Source organism: Oenanthe melanoleuca, chromosome Z, assembly GCF_029582105.1.
Source record: "Oenanthe melanoleuca isolate GR-GAL-2019-014 chromosome Z, OMel1.0, whole genome shotgun sequence".
NCBI classification, from domain to species: Eukaryota; Metazoa; Chordata; class Aves; order Passeriformes; family Muscicapidae; genus Oenanthe; species Oenanthe melanoleuca.
The window spans coordinates 264,787-287,131 of NC_079362.1; the positions used below are offsets into that span (position 1 = coordinate 264,787).

At 45.6% G+C, this 22,345-nt stretch overlaps 1 long non-coding RNA gene across 1 annotated transcript in view; it reads left to right on the top strand.

The window, feature by feature from the left end:
- Nucleotides 1-1,786: 1,786 nt before the first annotated feature.
- The window catches only part of LOC130265563 (uncharacterized), a 35,523-nt gene continuing 14,964 nt past the window's right edge, over nucleotides 1,787-22,345 (top strand). The window contains exon 1 of the long non-coding RNA XR_008842620.1: nucleotides 1,787-1,950. This is a non-coding gene — a long non-coding RNA (uncharacterized LOC130265563). The remainder of the gene's footprint in view (nucleotides 1,951-22,345) is intronic.

The window sequence follows — 22,345 nt, forward strand, 5'->3', positions numbered from 1 at the left end:
CACTAGTAGGTGAGATTTCTGAGCGAGTACATGTTTAGAAAAGTGATTCCCCAAGCCCCCAGCATTGAAAGAAAGTAATACCTCCTTTATAACCCTGAGCTAGCACTGGGGATTGGGCCCTGTTGGGTAACTTTGATTGTAGTCACTTCTATTGAAAGCTGAAAATCAAATCTTTTCCAGCCGTTCCCTCTGGTTTACCTTTTTGAGGCCCAAAGCTCTGCGCCACAGGTGGCCTGGGTGTGTGCAGAGCAATGCGGCCCCCACAAACCCCTCAGTTTTCCCATAAGTGCTCATAACCTGTCTCCAGGTGTGCCCAGCTACGGCAGCACAAAGAGCCGCAGCGCAGTGGGCGCCGTGCCCTGCCCAGCCGGAGCCCTGTGCACGGAGCACTGAATGAAACCCATCTGCACAGAAAATGCTCTTGGCCCACTTTGGTGGGGGAGGGGGGGAAGGTTTTATTTTAAAAACATTTAAATCCTGGAGTTTCTTCCCATTTTCACCTATTTGAATTGGTTTGACATCAAAATTCTGCCTGCTGACGTTACAAACTGGCTGGTGGATGTTTGTGCACACACACCAAAGGGTCCACACTGTGTCTGTTCCTGGCTGTCTCTTCATGTCCATTTAAGCAGAGGGCTGAAATGGGGATTCTGCCCGCCCCGCGCTGCTCCGGGGCTGGGGCTGGTCCAGCAGGGGCTGCAGAGCTCACTGGGAGGGACAGCCTCAGCCCCGGCCACCATCTTGTGTGTGGTGCCTCAGCCCCGGCCACCATCTTGTGTGTGGTGCCTCAGCCCCGGCCACCACCTTGTGTGTGGCTGCCTCAGCCCCGGCCACCATCTTGTGTGTGGTGCCTCAGCCCTGGCCACCATCTTGTGTGTGGGGCCTCAGCTCCGGCCACCATCTTCTGTGTGGTGCCTCAGCCCTGGCCACCATCTTGTGTGTGGGGCCTCAGCTCCGGCCACCATCTTCTGTGTGGTGCCTCAGCCCTGGCCACCATCTTGTGTGTGGGGCCTCAGCCCCAGCCACCATCTTGTGTGTGGTGCCTCAGCTCCGGCCACCATCCTGTGTGTGGGGCCTCAGCCCTGGCCACCACTTTGTCCCTCCACCAACTCTGAAGGAAATGGGTTGCTGTTTTGCCAGCTGGCAGGGTCAGCACCAAAGACAAGAACACCAGTGAAATAAACGGGCCAGGAGACCTGCTCATTTATAAGACCTTCATTTGAGATCAGCTCTGGGCAGGCAACCCAAACAACTGCACACACTGCTCCTGCTCCCGAAAGACGACACAGAGCAGAAAAATTGTTCAGCTCTAGTCATCACAGGCAGACCTACGCCTCTCATCCTCACGGATGCTGTAATAAATAAGAGGCTTTTGTTCGCCTGACAGACTTTAGACCTTGGAGGAATATCACCAAGATTTGTGAGGCCAGAATGTGGGTTGTTCTGCTTTGATCCTCTGACAGACAGACCTTGAAAAAGATATCGCTAGAACTTGTTAATAGTTTTGCTCTGCTTGATAGGCCTTAAAGTAAAAAGCCAGAATGTGCTTTGCTTTGCTTGCATAATCACATATTGTTTTAAGTGCCAAGAAAGGAGTCAGTGGCTGAGGAAGACTACTCGCCCTCATCCCCCGACCACCAGAAAGCAGAAAAAGACCCCCTAGCAACTGGAGGAGCATGCGCTGAACTACTGGAGGAGGAGCACGTAACCCGAAAACTGAACAGAATAAAAGAAACAAACTAAGGGGGTGGGGTGCAGCAGTAGTTAATGGAGCAAGACTCTGCTGCCCAGCGCTGAATTTGCTTTTGCTTTCTGTAACCAATAAATCTTTAAATTGTTATTTGATCTTTTATGGCCCATTGCGCTCATTTATAACAAATTTGGCACGTGACTCGGATCGAGATTTTGGAGGGGCTCTCTGCCTGCGGGGAGGCGCGCCCCACCATTTTGGTGGCCCCGGGGACGGGAGTCCTATCCCAGCCTCAACCGACGAACCTAAAATTAAGAAAGCAAAAGCAAAGGTAGGAGGGCCCAATTGACCCCTTAAATTTTGTGCACAAAATCCGGACGAAGACGCAGGATGCGTAAGTATAAGGGATCCGTTCGGGCGGGGTCGGGATCCCGGAGTACAACGTGTGGTGTGTGTGTGAGAGGGGAACTGGCAGCCAGATTCTCCAAGCGAGTGCGGACCCTTAGTAGTGCGGTTCCCATTGACCCGCGAGGGCGTGGGCCACGAAACAGGGGAAGCGAAAGTGATTTTTGGTGTGAGTGAAGGTACTCCGGAGCAAATGGGGCAGGGGAAGAGTAAACCTCCTGCAAGTGTTAAACTCCCACCCATACCTAGAGATAGTCCCTTAGGATTTTTACTAGAAAATTGGGACCATTTCCCTGGAACGGAAGGGAAGGATAAGGCAAAAATGATATATTACTGTGTAGAAGTCTGGGGTGGGAAGGATATTTCAAGAAACGTGTTCTGGCCAATATTTGGGTCAACAGAGGATTGGATAAAACAGAGATTAAATATTTGGGTAAATACAAAAAAACCTTTTTATTTGGAGGAAAGTGAGTATGCAAAAATCTGGATAGCCCATCCTGAGGTTTTTATCTTTAAATTGACTGAAAAAGGGAATAACAAAAATAAGAAAAAGGGAGGTAGGAAAGAAGAAATCCTAATGGTACCCCCTCCACATGTGCCCCCACTGCAGGCCCCTGCCCCCAGTGTACCTCCCCCAGAGGAGGATTCAGATTCAGATCATTCGAGCTACTCAGGACCAGTCACTAGAGGGAGATCTAGGAAAAAACAAGAAAAATTATTTCCATTAAGAGAAATGCCTATGGGGGGTCCTCAGGCAGGAATAGGATTTATATCTGTGCCCCTCAGTTCAGGGGATGTTAGGGAATTTAAGAAGGAAATGGGACACTTATTAGAAGACCCGCTGGGAGTTGCTGAAAGAGTGGACCAATTTCTGGGTCCTAATATGTATACCTGGGATGAATTACAGGCCATTTTGAACATCCTGTTTACGGCCGAAGAGAAAAATATGATTAGGAGGGAGGGCATGCGTATCTGGGACGCCCAACACGCTCAGGGTCCTGCAGTTAACACCAAATGGCCCCTTCAAAATCCTCAGTGGGATCATCAGAATCCTGCACATCGAACACACATGCAGGACTTGAGGACAATCATAGTTCAGGGAATTAGGGAATCAGTCCCGAGAGGCCAGAACATTAATAAAGCATTTAATGAGAGACAAAAGAAGGATGAAACCCCCACAGAGTGGTTAGAGAGGTTGAGAAAAAATTTCCAGCTTTATTCAGGAATGGATCCAGATGGTCAAATGGGACAGGCAGTGTTGAAGGTACATTTTGTGTCTAAATCTTGGGAAGATATAAGGAAGACGATACAAAAGCTGGAATATTGGCAGGATAGAGGCTTAGATGAGCTATTAAGAGAGGCCCAAAAGGTGTATGTCTGAAGGGAAGAGGAAAGTCAGAAACGGCAAGTTAGAATGACGGTTGCTGCGGTACGAGAAAGTAGGGAACAGACACAGAGGTGGCCAGTAAGAGAGCTTAAGGAGTCTAGGGATTCAAGGGAGAGACAGGACATTAAGGTGTGTTTTTATTGTGGGAAAAAAGGACATTTCAAGAAAGAGTGTAGGGTCAGGATTCGGGATGAAAAGGAGTTCAAGACAGATTAGAGGGGTCAGGGGCTCTATCTCTTGGGGACACGGAAACATCATAAGGAGCCCTTGATAAAACTGAAGGTGGGTCCCCATGGCCAGGAAATAGTTTTTCTGGTTGACACAGGAGATGAAAGATCAACTATTCAGTTCTTGCCAAAAGGATGTAGTCTATCTAAAGAGACTGCCACGGTAGTAGGAGCAAAGGGAGAACCCTTTGAGGTGGGGGTTATTAAAAGGGTGGCAGTTGAATCAGAATCAAGAATTGGGTTGGGAGACTTTTTGTTAGTATCAGAATCTGAATATAATTTATTGGGGAGAGACATGATTATAGAACTAGGAATTAGGATAGAAGTAGTAGAGAAGGAACTGCAAATTAAACTCTGTCCTCTCAGAGTGGAGGACGAAGAAAAGATAAACCCTGAAGTATGGTATAATCCAGGAAACGTGGGGCAGCTAAAAATAGCCCCATTTTCGGTGATTATTAGAAATCCGGACGTCCCGGTAAAAATAAAGCAATATCCCATATCCCCTGAGGGTCGACGAGGATTAAAACCTGAGGTAGATAGATTGTTGAGCAAGGGGCTGCTAGAACCATGCATGTCACCCTTCAACACACCGATACTCCTTGTGCGCAAATCAGATGGCACTTACCGGTTAGTGCACGACTTAAGGGAAATTAATAAACACACAGTGGCTCGGTTCCCCGTGGTGGCAAATCCATAGACACTTTTAAGTAAATTGGGGCCTAATAACTTATGGTATAGTGTCATAGATTTAAAGGATGCCTTTTGGGCTTACCCTCTCGATGAGGCAAGCCGGGATTACTTTGCATTTGAATGGGAGGACCCCGATACAGGGAGGAGGCAACAGCTGAGGTGGACAGTGTTACCCCAGGGGTTCACAGAATCTCCAAATTTGTTTGGACAGGCATTGGAACAAATTTTGCAAGATTACCAAACAGGACCAGGAGTAACCCTGATACAATATGTAGATGATCTGCTTCTGGCAGGGGAACATGAGGAGGATGTAAGGAAAGAAAGTATAAGGCTGTTGAATTTTCTGGGACTTAAGGGGTTAAAAGTTTCTAAGACTAAACTTCAGTTTGTAGAGGAGGAGGTAAAATATTTGGGGCACTATTTAAAGAAGGGAGAGAAAAGAATAGACCCTGAAAGGATCCAAGCAATTATGTCACTACCTATTCCAAAAAACAAGAGACAAGTTCGTCAAATTTTAGGACTTACCGGGTACTGCAGGCAGTGGATTGAAAATTATAGCAGTAAAGCTAGATTTCTTTACCATAAATTAACACAGGAAGGGCTAATGAAATGGAATCAAGAAGACACAGAGAAACTTCAGGAATTAAAGGAAAGTTTGGTCCATGCCCCGGTCTTAAACCTCCCGGATGTGAGGAGACCATTTTTTTAATTTGTAAACATAGAAGAGGGTATTGCATTTGGGGTACTTACTCAGGATTGGGCAGGGAAAAAGAAGCCTGTTGCATATTTATCAAAAATTTTAGATCCTGTGAGTAGGGGCTGGCCAACCTGTTTACAAATAGTGGCCGGATGTGCCCTATTGGTGGAAGAAGCTAGAAAAATTACTTTTAATGATAATCTCAAAGTAATGTCCCCTTACAACATCCGGAGCGTATTACAGCAAAAAGCAGAAAAATGGATTTCAGATGCTAGGCTTCTAAAGTATGAAGGAATTCTGGTAGAGGCACCCAATTTGACGTTAGAAACCACTGCACTACAGAACCCAGCCGCATTTTTATACGGGGGACCGGAGCATGAGTTTTTGACCCATGACTGTATAGCTACAATAGAGGAGCAGACGAAGATTAGACCGGATTTAGAAGAAGAGGAATTAGAAAGTGGTGAAAGACTTTTCGTGGATGGATCCTCCAGGGTAATAGAAGGGAAAAGAAAATCAGGGTATGCAATAGTGCAGGGTCCGAACTTACAGGTGGTAGAGTCGGGTGCATTAGATAGATCATGGTCTGCCCAGGCATGTGAATTATATGCAATATTAAGGGCCTTGAAACTTCTTGAGGGGAAGGAGGGGACAATATATACTGATTCTAGATATGGATTTGGGGTAGTCCATACATTTGGAAAGCTATGGGAAGAAAGGGGCCTTATTAACTCACAGGGGAAGGATTTGATACACCAGAAACTCATAGTTGAGATATTAAAAGCCCTGAGAGGGCCGACAAGGTTAGCAGTGGTTCATTTAAAGGGACACCAACGAGGAATAGATTTAAAAAGCAGGGGGAATAACGCTGCAGATCAGGAGGCAAAACGGGCAGCCCTAAAGGAAATGGTCCTAAAAGAAAAAGGGGGGCAAAGGGGAAAAGATGGAGTCAAGGACGGTGAAAACACTGACACAATTTTTACGAATGAGGAGAAAGAGAGACTTAGAAGAATGGGTGTTACAGAGGAAGCAGGAAAGTGGATATTAGCAGACGGCCGGGAAGTGCTACCAAAGGCAATAGCTCAGAGGGTATTGTATAAGTTACATCAGAAAACTCATTGGGGAGCCCAGGGGCTGGTGGATCACTTTGCCCCTAGGTACATGAGCATCGGGCTCCACGATATAGCTAAACATATCACAAAGGGATGTCCTACCTGTTTGCGGGTAAATCGAAGCAACCTCAGAAAATTACCCTATGGGGGAAGGCCTCTAGCAAAACAACCCTTTGCAAATATTCAAGTGGATTTTACCGAATTGCCAAAGGTGGGGAGGATTAAATATCTTTTAGTGGTAGTAGATCATCTTACTCATTATGTGGAAGCCTTCCCGACATCAAGGGAAACCGCACGAACAGTAGTAAAAGCCCTGCTGGAAGAGATAGTCCCCAGGTATGGTGTACCAGAAACAATTGACTCTGATAAGGGGCCGCACTTTACATCAAAGGTAACTCAGGAGCTGGCAGCAGCATTAGGAATAAAATGGGAACAACATACTCCTTGGCACCCTCAAAGTTCAGGCCGGGTAGAAAGGATGAATGGAGAAATAAAAAAACAACTTACTAAATTGGTACTAGAAACAAAATTATCATGGGTTAAATGCATTCCCCTAGCCTTGCTGAACATTCGGACTCAACCCCGGGCGGATTTGGGAATTTCCCCATTCGAGATGTTATATGGCATGCCCTATAGTTTAGAAAAGGCACAGACAAACCCAAATGTTAGTGAACAATACATTAACGAGTATTTAATAGCTCTGATGAGATTCAAAAAACAGTTATGGGAAAAAGGAATGTTGGTTCAGAGACCACCCTTAGATCTTGTATTACATCAGGTTCAGCCCGGGGACTGGGTACTGATCCGAAGTTGGAAGGAAAATCCGATAACACCCAAGTGGGAAGGACCTTACCAGGTGTTGCTTACAACAGACACAGCAGTACGCACTGTGGAAAAAGGGTGGACTCACGCAAGCCGAATCAAGGGACCAGTAGATCCGTCTAAATTCACCAACGACCCCGGGTGGGAAGTGAAGGGCACACCTGGGAGCCTGAAACTGACACTTAAGAAGCGAGTAAGCTCTAATTAAAAGACAAATTACATTATTCCCACCCCACCACAGGTATGAGACTTTTTCCACATGGGAGATAGACTGTGGGATCCAACATACTATTCCTTCCTGGCAGAGCTCCACGCAACACGAGCACCAACTGGGGCGGGGGGGAAGATCTGCTAAATGCAGCAGTAAGAATAAGATTTAATGCTGAAAATTGCTGGGGAACCCTTGTAACCCTTTTGTATGCTTTATTTGTTTAGTTTGTAAGGAGGAGTGGTGGACCCATTGCAACAACAGTTACCCTCCAAGGGGAGTGTGTAAAAATTGTTATTCAGACCAAAGGCTACTCACCTCTCAGGTCCTGGCTACCAAAGTGGCTGCCAGAGAACTTTTAAGAGGGTCTGAAGAGTGGTGGAAAATTTTTGCAAAAGGGATAAACCCCCAATTCTATTGTTATCACTCTAACGAACCTGCCCCATTTGTGGCCAAGATAGTAGCCGCCCTGTGCAGACGGTGGGTACCTGAACTCAGTTGCTATACCCCTCAAATTAAGAACCACAAGTGGTATAAATACATAAAACGTATCAAAAAGCATGGGCCAAACACCCCTCCTGAAGAATACTCCTGCTGCCGAGAAGATGGAACTCCCCATAGCTCGATGCAAACGAGTTGATGGGCAAGGCAGAGGAGATGAAAGCAGTGGAGGGGGGAGCCCGAGCAAAAGGGGAAAACGAGGAACAGGTACCCAGAGCTGTTGAGAGTCCAGGGAAAGGGAAAAGTCTGAGGTAAATTGGGAGGAAAATAAAAAGAGCAGTTGTGGAAAATGGGGAAGCTACCACCTCCAATTAGGAATCTTATATATAGTGCTTTTGAGATCTGCGCTTGCAAGCCATGAACCCTTTAAATGGTCACTAATACAATGGGAAGGTCAGAAAGAAATTCAAACACAAATTACTTTGAAAGGTCCTAGCTTTAACATAACCCTGGATGACCTACTTGATAGGACGGGTTCTAGCGCCTATATAGTGTATTCTACATGTGTCCAGCATCTAACCCAGGGAGGTCATATTGTAACTACCCCGGAGAATTTTACTGTGGATATTGGGGCTGTGAAACAATTTCCCTGGGATGGTCGGTCCAAATCCAAGATAAATACTTAAGGGTTGAAAGAGGTCCACATGGATGTAAAAAGCCCTGGACAGATCCGTCAGGGGTGGTGACTTATATCGGTACTTGCAAATGGGTCTATCTTAACGTCACACAACCCCAAGACCCAGGATGGGTAGTAGGAAAATTCTGGGGAGTTAGAATATGGGAACCCGGGAAAGACTGGGGGGGACATATTGTTATAAAGAAGGAAATTGTACCTCACGATCCTCAACCTGTTGGACCGAATCCTGCAATAACAGACTCAGAAGCCACAATAATAAATCAAGGTGACTTAGGCAACATGACCCCAGAAAATTTCACGGAGGCCAATAATAGATCACAGTTAATGGAGACCACGGCCATGACACAACCAAGTAAAGGGACGCTATGGAAAATCCTACAAGCCACCTTTAGGGTGTTAAATGGCACATACCCCAATTTAACTAAAGAGTGCTGGTTGTGCTACAGTATTAATCCACTCTTTTATGAAGCCTTAGGTTCTGTAGCAAAGTCTAAAAAAATAAATGGGACCAATCCCTCCTTGTGCCTTTGGAAGAGGGGAAAAGAAAGCACCCCAGGGGTATCGGTGGCTCAGGTAACTGGGAAGGGGAGGTGTATAGGCAACATAACTCGGGATAAAGACCACCTCTGCGGGGTAAAAATGGCTGTAACCGACTCCCGCAAACCGGCCCAATGGTTGATCCCTGCTGCAAACACCAAGTGGGTTTGTAACACATTAGTGGTAACCCCATGTATATCAATATCTAATTTCAATGAAATATCCGAATACTGCATTCAGGTCATGGTAGTCCCCCGGATTGTGTACCACCCAAAAGACTATGTGTATGCTCATCAATTCACTCCAAAACACCACTTAGAGAAACGAGAACCGTTTACAGCTCTCACAGTTGCTATATTACTAAGTATAGGAAGTGCTGGGGTGGGGACAGGAGTGGCTTCCTTAGTGAACCAACAGCAAGGATTTAAGGATCTCAGAATTTCAGTAGATGAAGATTTAAGTAAAATAGAGAAGGCAATAGACGGTCTCGTAAAATCAGTAAGATCTCTTTCAGAAGTTGTATTACAGAATAGACGGGGATTAGACCTGTTGTTTTTACAGCAAGGGGGACTGTGTGTGGCTTTGCGAGAGGAGTGTTGCACCTATGCAGACCAAACTGGGATAGTAACTGACACCATGGCTGAGCTCCGAAAACAACTGGAGCAGCGCAAGAGAGAAAGGGAGGCCCAACCAAAATTGGTATGAGTCTTGGTTTAAATATTCACCCTGGCTAACGACCCTCTTGTCGACCTTCGCTGGACCAGTAATTTTAATAATTTTAGGGCTTGCTTTCGGCCCCTGTATTTTCAACAAAATAATTAGCATTGTAAAAAGCAGGTTAGAAGCCGCTCACCTCATGTTAATACGAGCAAAATATGAAGCCTTAAATGAGGAAGAGGAAAAAGATTACCTGGAGTTAAGTAAGAGGGAATTACAAAGATTTAGCGAACAAAAGTAATAATATAGAAAAAGGGGGGACTTGTAATAAATAAGAGCCCTTTTGTTCGCCTGACAGACTTTAGACCTTGGAGGAATATCACCAAGATTTGTGAGGCCAGAGTGTGGGTTGTTCTGCTTTGATCCTCTGACAGACAGACCTTGAAAAAGATATCGCTAGAACTTGTTAATAGTTTTGCTCTGCTTGACAGGCCTTAAAGTAAAAAGCCAGAATGTGTTTTGCTTTGCTTACATAATCACATATTGTTTTAAGTGCCAAGAAAGGAGTCAGTGGCTGAGGAAGACTACTCGCCCTCATCCCCCGACCACCAGAAGGCAGAAAAAGACCCCCTAGCAACTGGAGAAGCATGCGCTGAACTACTGGAGGAGGAGCACGTAACCCGAAAACTGAACAGCATAAAAGAAACAAACTAAGGGGGTGGGGTGCAGCAGTAGTTAATGGAGCGAGACTCTGCTGCCCAGTGCTGAATTTGCTTTTGCTTTCTGTAACCAATAAATCTTTAAATTGTTATTCGATCTTTTATGGCCCATTGCGCTCGTTATAAATGATCCTGGAAATAACCTAGATCCAGAAATGTTTGTCTGGGTCGTACATATGTGGCAGCAGCAGAGGGCTCTAAAAAGCAGCACCTGGTGATGGATTGTGTGAGCGGTTGGGTGAGGGTGGTGAGATTCCCAGCCAGAAATGAAATGTGTGCTTTTCATGTGGGTTTGCAGCACACAGCCCTGGGCAGTGCTGGGACTGAGCCCTGCCGTTGCAGACATCTGTGTTGTCAACAAGGAGGGCCCCTGGCTTTCTGCTGGCTGATTTCTTGCAGTTCATGGGATAAGCAAGGGTCAGAACGTGAGGGCAAGTCCCCTCACTTGGTGTCTGGTTTTCTGTGTTCATGTTTGGCCTCAAAGGTCATTTGTAAGAGCTTCAGTTTCATCTTTGCCCCCCAAATTCTGAGTTTAAAATGCTTGTCATGTGGAACCGTGTGGGCTCCCTTGTGCTCCACATCTCCTGGGAGTGGAGAAGGAGAGTTCCTGTATCTCTGATATGATTACAAAAAAAAAAAATGGTAATTGATCTTTGGGTTTGTTTCTTTCTGTTTCTCTTTCAAGGGGAATGTTAATGTTGCGCCTGAGTCTTCAGGAGAGGATGCTCTCAACAGGGCTGCAGCAGAGGAAGCTTCATCTGGCACCAAGAGCTGTGGGAACAGTTCCCCTGAGCATGAAGAGCCTGGTAAGGACAGAGCCCAAAGGTTTAGGGAGGTGTGAGACAGCTGCTCTGAGCCTGCCTCTCACAGGATGGGTGATCAGAGGAGTTGAGTTCTTGTCTGCAGAGCTGATGGCTCCCCGTGCCTTTAGTTCAGATCCTGCACTGACAAAACCTCCCCTAGCCCTGCCCTCCACGTTTCTCCAGAGGCTCTGACACTGAGTCCTCTGCTGTGTCAAGAGAGCAGGGAATAAAGCTGACCCCTTCAGAGTTATGTCATGAAGCTGGGTGTCCCAATTTGGTTTCATAACTCAGCTGACAGCACCCTTCAACTTCAGCCATTTCAGTGAGGACTGAGGTCTCTCTGTCAGCGCAGAGAAAGAACAAGGCTGGGCTTCTCTGTGGGAGCTGGGACAGTCTGTGTTTCAAGCTCTCACGGGTGCCATTTGCACTGTGAGTGCTGAGACTTTATCGAGATACTTCAGTGCTTTACACTGTTTTGAAGGGTCCCTGTTCTCTAAAGAGCAGGCTTCAAATTCCAAGTGAGAGTCTGCCTTTCAGACCATCTTGAACAGTCCCTGACAGAAGCACAGTTGGTGCCCAAGGGCCAAGACTGACTCAGTGTTCCCTTTGCTTCCCAGATCCCATCTGATGGACCTCTCCAGGAGGGCTGCCCTGTGTGGCAGCAAGAGACAGAGGGAGGACCTGTGACCATCAGGCAGGTGAAATCCCTCTGCCAATAGCCGTATTTGTAGACAAGTATAGTTATATTTATATATCTATATAGCTTATATGTTTATAGATTTATATAGGTGTATTTATGTCTATATAGTTATGTTTATCCATCTATATAGTTGTATTTATAGATATGTATAGTTTAATTTATATTTATATATTTATATTTATATAGTTGTATATAGTTATATTTTTATATGTGAATTTATAGATGGGCCTAGATGGATTCATACATATGTATAGTTACATTTACATGTATATAGTTAAGTTTATAAATAGGCATAGTTGTATTTATATGTGGGAGTTTCATTACAAAGATTGATATCTGTATAAATTCAGGCCTTATTTACCTCTTTCCCTCCACGGATGCCTTCTTAATCTCTTGTTTTTCCCTCTGTCTCCTGTTGCTGTGCTGGGCCCGAGCCGGCGGCCGGGCCGGGCGGAGCAGCAGTTCCAGCCCCGGGTGTCCCTGGAGCGGTGGCAGCTGCCGGTGGCCGCAGGCAGTGTCCCCTGAGGAGCTGCTGAGGGACGGTGACACTGAGGGGGCTGAGGGGCTGAGGAGGCGCTGGCACTGAAGGGACGGTGACCTTGAGGTGCTGCTGGGGCTGAGGGTGTGGGGCAGCTAAGGGTGATGGTGGCACTGAGGTGACAGGGAAGGGGCACAGGCTGAGGGGGGTGGCGGCTCTGAGGGGACGGGATGGGTCAGAAGGGACTGAGGGGGGTGAGAGGACTGCGGGGTCTGAAGAAACTGAAGGGGACTCGGGGTTTGCCGAGAGCATGGCGGGGCTGAGGGGATGGAGGGGCCAGCAGGGAGCACAGAGGGGTCTGGGACTGCAGCTCTGCCAGGCCTTGGAACCAATTCCTGAGCCTCCGTTTTCGCCTCAGCTGCACTGAAGATCCTGAAGACAGCAGGAGGACTGACAGGAGCCAGCAGGGAGAAGCTGAAGGCCACGAGCAGAAGGAGCAGGAGCAGGGAGCTGCTGCTGGCACAGAGCCTGGGTGAGGCCTCAGGGCCGGTGAGGCCGGGTGGGGTGAGGGTGCCGTGGGCTGTGGCCGTGGGCAGTGCCCGGCACAGGGGCAGGAGCGGCCCTGCCCGTGCTGGGGCTGCTCAGCGCAGCTGCCCCGGCCGGCACAGGGGCTGTCCTGGGGCAAGGCAGCTGTGCCGGCAGGGCCCGGGAGCTGTGCCGGCTGTGCCGGGGGCTGCGGGACAGTCCCGCCGCGCTGCGCTCGCCACAGCCTGGCCCCTCGGCCTGCTTTTCCTTTCCAGCCCTCCTGGTGAGGCGCTGAGATTTTCTCTTCCCTGACAGAAGTGCAGGTGCAAGGGAAAGGCTCTGCTCCTGACTCAGTGTCAGACTCTCTTTGCTTCCCAGATGTGCCATCTGCTGTCCCTGTCCAGGAGAGCTGCTCTGCACAGGACCAAGAGCCAGAGGGAGCGGCTTTGAAGATGGCGCTGTTGGGATCCCATTTTCTGCTTAGAGCTCTCTTTATAGATATATGGACTTGCATATAGAGAGGGAAAATTAGATGGATATTGACATGTGTAGGTTGCTATTTGTATAGGAGTGTTTCCATATGTCTTTTATATTTCTGGATGTGCTATGTATATATTTGTATATATGCATATATGTGTGTAATTACATGTATGTATATATATGTTTCTAAGTATGCATGTATGTTGTTATATCTGACTTTAGTTCTATTTCCTGGGTTTTCAGTTGTGTAGGTATCTATTTCTACTGATGTAGTTATAGGTATATGACTCTTTTAAATGCATATATTGGTATTTCCTTAGGTACATGTATTCTGTTTTTATATTTTTGATGTATATTGATCTATTTCTATGTGTAACTGCGTTTACAGATGTGTAGAAATGTATAGCTGTATATTTGTATTGATGCAGTTGCACGGATATTTAGATTGGTACAGTGATATTTTTATATTGATAGGTTTGGTTTATATATCCACTTACATACAAAATGTAATATGTAATGTTTAATCTATATTTACAGCTGTAGATTGTTATAGTTGTATATGCATTTATTTATATGTGCATAAATATGTATTTAATTCTGTTTAAACATGTATGAAGTAGTATAGTTGTATAACTTTATCTGATGGGGTCTTAGTGTAGGGCTATTTAGAGAGGGAATGCATATTTTTGTGTTTCTATATGGGCTGTAGGCTTGTATGTAATAAATTAAGTTGTTAAATACCTAATTGATCTTTGTGTAATAGTGAGTTGTTGTAGAGTTTGACAATAAATTAAGTGTTTGTTAACTCAAGTTGATATTTATATATTTTTGCATAGCATTGTAATACTAATGTAATAAATTCCCTTTTTTATCCTTAACTGAGATTTGTATAGTTCTGTATTGTCAGCGCAGGTGTAGCAATTTGTAATAAATTACATTTTTCAACTGAAATCGATTCTCGCGTATTTGTCGACCAGCAGTGGGACTGTAGCAAATCTGCAAGAAATGACATTTGCCAGCTGAGCTGGGTGTTGTGTGCTCTGTGCTATCCAAAGCAATGAGCAGATGTAAAGGTGATGATTGGGGGATTTTGGCCATGGAAATCTCCAGCCATGCCCAGCATGTGCCTCACGTGCACTCAGGCTGGGCAAGGGAAGCGCAGATTTGGGATGGCAGCAGAGCCACACGTTGGCTGAGAACTGCCAGGCAAAGGCAGCTGAGAAAACTCCGGGACTCCAGTGAGCAAAGAACTCCTGCTCCGTGGATTTTCAGATCATTCCATTGATGTTTGGTTCTTTGTATACACACATTCATATATACACATATATGGAAATGTATGTGGGCAGTACTTAGTGACCTGGAACATACTTGATTGTGGGAACTGAAATGGACATTTCTGTCTTTATAGAGTCGGCAGAGTTGTGCCATTCTGTAGCCATCTTTGAACTGAAATTTGTCATCATATATAAGCAGGGCAGTTGTAACAATCTGTGATAAATTTCCCTTTGAAACTGACATTGGCTTTGGGGCACTTCTCATTTCCATAATGAGCGACCACATCAATATTTGTCCCTATTTTTTCACTCATCCTTAAGCTTTGGTGAATGTGTGACAGGCTGTGGCAGCCAATTCCTCACAGGTCTGTCAATCTGTGGGTAATAGAACCTGACTGAGGTTATTTGTCTGTGAGTTGTGGTCCCCCTCAGGCAGCACTGTGGTTGGGGAGGGGAGGGGAAAAAATGTAAGGGGATTATGACATTTATTCTCTTTTCACACTGTTTGGGGTTGGTTTCTTTTCCTAACTTCTCTGTGGAATTTTTTTTCATTGACATGCTAAGCAGCACTGATAGCTAGTGACAGGAGAGAGGGTGATTCCATTTCGGTTTTTTTTCAGAGTTTCTCTCAAAGGGGTGGGGGAAAGGGGGAACACCACAAGATCAGGATCAGGTAAAGAAGGGGGAAGGCATTTGCTCCCTCGCTCGCTCTTGCAGTCAGAGGATGCTGCTGCTGCTGCTGCTGCTGCTGCTGCCCGATCCCCGCCATCCCAACGCCGGGAGCCCCTTTTCTGTTCTTGGAGCCCGCACTGCTGCCTTCTCGCTTCAGCCTGCTGTCTCCAAGCACCCTGCTGAGCACCATGACCAACACTGTGAGCAAAAGTCTCTCCTCCATCCCTTTCCCATCTGGGACAGCCCCGCTCTCACCCCCAGCACTCCTGCAGCTGCGCGGGATCTGCCCCTGCCCAGCACCGGGAGCTGCAGCACAGGGAAGGGAGCCTGCGGCCAAGAAGGGCTGGAACTGGGTGACTGCCCTGTTTATTGTTAATTTCATAGTTGTGGTTGTTTTGTTTGAATTGCTAGATAGACTAGTAAAGAACTGTTATTCCTATCCCCATATCTTTGCCTGATAGCCCCTTAATTTCAAAATTATATTTATTCAGAAGGAAGTGTTTATTAGCTCCATTTTGAGGGAAGCCCTGCTTTTCCCTAGCACAACTCTCTTTTCAAACCAGGACACGCACATATTTACACTAAGCTGCAGCCTCAACTTAGTAAGGAAAAGGACAGATTTTCTTTAGTCATTCAGTGTGGAATAAAATGATGTAGCAATAGCCACAAACTAAGCTGCAGAAACAGCTTGTTCATGGTCTTAACAGGACATTGGGTGCAAGAAAGCACCACAGTCTCAATGATTCACCTCTTAGGTAAAACCAAAATGGTTCATTGTGGGAAACTACCTGGTGATGGAAATAACCAATGGGCTGGGGCTGAAGTCTGGGAGTCCAACACTTGGGAAAAGAGACCTGGCAAAGGCAGCCCAAGGTGCAGGCTGGCATTTGGCTCAAGGCAGGAGGGAGCTTGTAGTGCCAGCACTGGAAGGGACTGCAGGCAAAGGAGCTGGCCAGGGGCAGGGAGCAGCTCCTGCTGCACTGCAAGGGAAGGACTGGCAGCAGGCGGGAGGAGCGGGCACATTGCTGATGGACACCGGAGCTGCTCCTGAGCCACCAACGGGACCCCTCCTGGAACTGCAGGTACAGCTCAGCTCCCTGTCCTGCAGGCTCTGCTTGGCATTTGGAGCTCAAACCCACTGCAGAGAGCAGACCTGATTATAAATTATACCAATTCTAAGACTTCAGAACTTGTTGTCCCTCTGCTAATACTGATTTTTGAATTTCTTAGACTATCTCTGCATTAAGTACACTCTGTGTCTCAAAAGGCAGTGCTCAGCATCTTAAACCATGCATTCTGTCCTTTAGCAGATTTATAGAATATTCATTCTTCTCTGCGAAGAAAGGCTAAACTTAAGAAAGGGTAGTTGTTTTACAACAGCATGGTTCCATAGATCTTTATTTCCAATTATTTTCTAAAGTACCTATAGTATAAAAACACTTTGCTAAAATGATTAACGGTGAGAATTGCAGGGCTGGTTTAAAATTTAATCCAAATTTCATTTCATTCTGTGCAATATTTCCTTTAAATCTGATTAATGTCCAGGAATCAAAACTGAGATTTCTCTTCTGTTCTCTTTTTTGCTAGTAAACAAGGCATGTGTATACTTTTGATTTTGATTTTAATGTCAGTAATCCACTGGACTCATTGATACCATGGAACTTCTTTATCATTTACAACTCCCTATGGTTCTCAGGAACAGAAAGGTTAAAGGAAGGGAAGAGAGCAAATCTTTTAAAGCAATGACCTGGTAGTTAGTTCACATCACTTTGTAAACCCTTGGTTAAATACACTGATATCTAAAATCAATGTATATATGTACAGGTATGAATTATCGGCTGAATAAATGCTCATAAACAAACAACTTCTCACCTACATTTTTTGCTAGCCTCATGTTTTGTTCTTTCTGCCTGGCTCTGCCACCAGCACACCCTGAGCACAGGCGGAGGAAGAAGAGGCATGGGCTGCTTTGCAGCCATGCCCAGAGAGACTGGAAGGGTGCCCTCCCTCTGGTCCCACTTGCTTGGCTTTTCTGACTGGCTCTGAGGCAGGGGCTGCCATTCCTCACTTGTGGGGACCAGAACCGCACCCAGGATCCCGGCACTGCCTGGCAGCGCTCCGGACACTGGCACGGTCACACGTCCAAGTCTCGGGCACTGTACTGCTGCTTCATTTGCTCTTTGGAACACCCAAAGCTCTCTGTGAAGCCCTGATGCTCCCTGGTTCTGCCCTCTTCCTGACCCTGTGCAGGGATGGAGCATTGCTCTGCCTTCAGGAAGCTGTTCTTGAAACCTTCCATCATTCCAAGCTCCTTTGCCCTCTGTGCATGTTTGCCATGGAATCCCTCCCAGCTGCGTTCAGATCATACTCAGGTTGGCTCTTCTAAAACCCAGGGGCTTCAGGGTGCTCATCAGTGACTGATGCCCTATCCTCCTTGTAACCCTCCCATACCTTGATTGTGGTGTAGGGGGCATAGAGATTGTAGTCCTTTTGTTTATATACATTGCTGCAGTTGCAGGAGAGAATATTGGTGCAGGGCAGCCCAAAGATGCCTGTGTGTACCAATTGTGGTGTAAAAGTAACATGGGCAAGGAGGAGAGATAGAAAACAATAATGTATAACATCCAGTGTGGAAACTTAAGTATCATTAAAAATAAACAGAGTGTAAGCAGAGATAAATAGAGGATGTGCGTGTCAGCCAGCAAGCCCATAGATCCGAGCCCCTTGGGATGCACATTGAAACAATGGAAAAAGATAAGAAGGGCACCAGGGGGCAAGGAGACTAAGAAAACCCTGATTAAATATTGTGATAAATAGGGAACCCTTTATAGATCAGAAGACAGGGAGAAGAAGCCAATAAACTGAACCCTGAGATATAACACCTTTTTGCAGTTACTGCTATTTTTGGGAAAAGAAGGAAAATGAGATGAGGCTGTATACCTGAATATGTATTTTTTATCCAAAGGATCACCCTGAATTGCAGCAGAAGCGTGGTTTTAATTTGGCCCCAAGGGTTTCTTTTGTGTTTGCTTTGGAAAAAGATTGCAAAACAGAAGGAAAGGGAGGACTTAGGTGTTGTTCTCATGTTCCACAGGACAAAGGTGTTTAAAATAAAAAGAGAATGAGGAAGGAATGGAGGATTTTGGTTGCTCCTTTTGAGTCATGGGAAGAGGGAGGACAGGGAAGGCATTCGAAATCCCTGGTAAATACTGCTGAGAAAATTGCCTTTGAGCCTCCCTTCCTCTCCAGAACTTGAAAGAGTAAGAACTCGCAGTATAGAACCAAAGGCAGAAAGGAAGTCATGGTATTGTCACCATTCAGTGTCCCCCCTCGGACTCGTTTGCAGGAAGATTTGAGGAAGATCACCATCATTTTGGGAGATGGTCATTCAGGTACGGTTATGGGAGGCAACAGGACCTCAGTGAGTCTCATCAAAATAAAGGTACCGCTCTCATTAGCTGATTTAGAAACCTGGAAATCTGTGGCTAGTCAATACTGGGATGATCCATCAGGAGTAGCCAAAAGATTCAGGGCAATTGTTAAAGGCCTGGACCCAGACTGGGAGGATAGCAATGCCAGATGTAAAGCTAGATGCTTTAACCAGGGAAAGAGCTGGTATTAAAAACTGCATGGAATTTTGGAAGAACCAGGCTGTGGGCAGGAGAAAATACAGAAGAAGCACGGCCTCTCACAAAATCTCCCTGGGACTGTAATAATTCTGGTCACTATCAACTCCTGCTGAGGTATTGGGAATTGGGTTAGTTTTGGGAAATGGTATCCCTAAGGCTCTAATTTGGTGTGCTATAGGAAGTGAAACAAGGGCCTCTTAAAACCCCAACTGAATTTTGGAACTAATTATGGGAAGTCATGTGTAATACACTGCTCTAGATCCATCAGATGATTGTGGCAAAAACCAACTCATTTCCCTTTTCCTGGGCCAATCCTCTAATATTAGGTAGAAACTAAAAATTAAAAAGGGAAAACCAAGTATAGAAAAAGTGCAAGAAGAAGCATGGTAAGTTCATAGAAATCTTAGTGAGGAAGAGGATAAGCAACTGGAGAAGCCCCTGCTCAGGACAAAGAAATGACCAGGGTGGGCAGAGACCTGTCCTATACTCTGCACCACTCAGTGTGCCTGTTTTAAGAAAGAAGGGCATTGGAGGAGAGACTGCCCACAACTCAAACCCAAGGTGGTTGCAGTACTGAGTCAATACAAGGGCTGACTGGAGGACATTCCCCCAGAAAATCGTCTCGTCAAAAGAGAATTGGGGGAAAAGAGGAGGAAAATGAAATGTCTGGGGAATACGGGTGCAAGAAATTATGTATTAAATGTAAAGTTGGGAGAAACTGATCCTGGTAAAGTTGTGAATATTACTGGAGCCACAAGTCAACAGCAGAAGGTATCCTTTTTCAAATCACAATCTTATAAACTGGGAAAAAAAGTAGGAATACATGAGTTCCTATATATGCCTATGGCCCCAAAAATCCTCATAGGAAGGGATTTTTCGAAGAAATTGTAGGCTGAAATGAAGTTTACCCCAGTGGAGTTCATATCAAAGTCAATGACAAAAAATTATAATGTTCTAAGTCTGGTTCTCATTACAGATTTGTCCAAAACTGAAGAGGCACCAGAAGTTCTTAGTCCAAAAGTCTGGGTGGATTGGACACCTGGTAAGGCCAGAGCAGCACAACCTGTAATCACAAAACTTAAACCTGGAGCACTGTCACTGTCTGCTGGGGTCTCTTCATACCTGAGATATCCACAGCAGGACACGTTGGTGGTTTTTAAAGTCCATGTTCTTCCCAGCCCCAGCGCTGAAGAAACTGCAGGAAGCTGTTCTCTGAGGTTTTCAAGGCTGTTTATTGTTCCTTATCTAAGGAATTCTTTCTCTAGCTAACAGCAGTCTGTTCAGCACGTGATCCAGGGCACAGTCTGCCTGCCAGAGGGCCAGTCTTATCTTATATACTACAAATTACATACCTAATATTTACAACTATTTTCCAATACATGACAATTTTATTACATTGACCAACTCTGTCTTAAACCAATCAAAGAACGCCAGGGTGGCACTCAACATGGATGGCATAAAGAAGAAGGAGAAAAAGAAGTACCACGCCCAAAATCCTCTATGTTAGCCATGAACTCCCTAATATTAATATTCCTAGAAAGCCACTTTTTCTAACAGTCTAATTTATACTCTACTTATTTTTTGTGGCTTGTAATTCTTCCTGCAATGTTGGTAAATTTCTCCAGGGACTTAAATCCAATCCCCAGGAATCCTGGGCACCATGCCAGGGCCTCTGAGATCCTTGCCAGGGGGGTCTCGAGGCATTCAGGGAAGCCAGGGGAACACCCTGGAGTCCCACAGAATGCAACCAGTAAGAATTAAACAATATCCACTTCAGGTGGAAAACATGAAAAGTGTTAAGCCTATCATAGACAATTTTATAAAATTTGGATTGTTACTGGAATCTGTAAATCTGAATATAATGTACCCATTTTACCTGTACGAAAGCCTGATGGCTTGAACTACAGTCTGGTTCAATCCCTACAGGCTCTTAACAAAATAGCTGGAGATCTCAAGCCAGTGGTTGCAAGTCCATATGCCTTGCTAGCCAAATTAAAAATGAATACGGATGGTTTTCCGTGTCAGATCTCGAGGATGCTTTCTTCTGAACACCCTTGGACCCTGGCAGCCAAAACCTGTTTGCCTTTGAATGGGGAAACCCAGAGATTGGAAGGAGAACTCAACTTACCTGGACTGTATGACCAAAAGGATTCAAGAATAGTCCGGCCATATTTGGAAAACAGTTTGCTAAGGACCTTGAAAATTGGGTAAGCCCAGTTTTCCACAACATTGGAACTGTGTTTGTGTCCACAAAAGGAATTGTGTTGCAATAGGTAGATGATCTACTTATAGTCACTGAAAGGAAAAAAAAACTGTTTGGAATGGACAGTAAGCCTATGAAATGACTTGGGACTAAGTGGTTGTATCCAGAAATCAAGCTCAAGTAATCAAACAAGGAGTCGCTTACCCAGGATACAAAATATCCCAAGGGCAGCAGGGACTAAGACAGGAACGCAAAGGAACCATACACTGGACCCCAGAACCTACTAATGCCAAAGAATTGAGAACCTTTCTGGGAATGACTGGAGGCTGTATTAACTGTGGTGTTAACTGTGGGCTGCTGCTTAAGCCACTGTACCAGCTGTTCAAAAACAATCCCAGAGACCTGGAATGGACATCCAAAGGTAAGAAAGCCTTTCAAGAGCTGAAGGAGTAATTGAAAAGGGCACCTGCTCTGGGCCTGCCAGATTTCTCAGAACGTTTTAGCTTTTCTCTTTGGAGAGGCGAGGGATGGCATTAGGAGCACTGGCTCAAACAACTGGCCATACAAGATAGCAGCAGCACACTTTTCAAAACAACTGGGTGAGGTAAGTAGGGGATGGCCCGACTGTCTGCAAGCAGTTGCTGCTCTTGTTTCAAATGCCCAAGAAGCCTGGAAATTCACTCTAGGTCAACAAATAACTGTGTTTATCTCACTTTCAAGGGCAACAATCCTTGAGCCAAAGGGTAGGCGTTGGCTATCACCCTCAGGATTCCTTGCAGTACTGCAATATCTTGCAGTTTTGGTGCAACAACATGGAATTACAAAAGTAATCTCTCCTCTAGTTAATCCAACAGCTATTCCCAGCTACTCACCAGAGAGATGAGGAACCTATGTAACATAACTATCAAAGCCATTAAGTCCACTTTATTCCATCCACCCAGATCTTAAAGAAACCCCAATTCCAGGAGCAGAATGTTGGTACACAGATGGGAGTGGCTTTGTAAGATCAAGCAAAATCAGGATATACTATTAGCACGGAGCAATAGGGGATAGAAGCCCTACCTCTACGAGTCAGCTCAGAAGGCAGAGATAATCACTTTAACCTGTGCCCTCTGACCAGCCTGAGGAAAAAGCATCAATTGATGAACAGATTCCACGTATGCCTTCAGAGTAATACATGCCCATGAAGCAGTTTGGAAAGAAAAAGGATTGTTGAGAGCTCAAGGAAAGCAGATAAAGCATTCTGAGAAAATCTTAAAATTGCTGGAGGCAGTGCTACTACCTCAATAGGT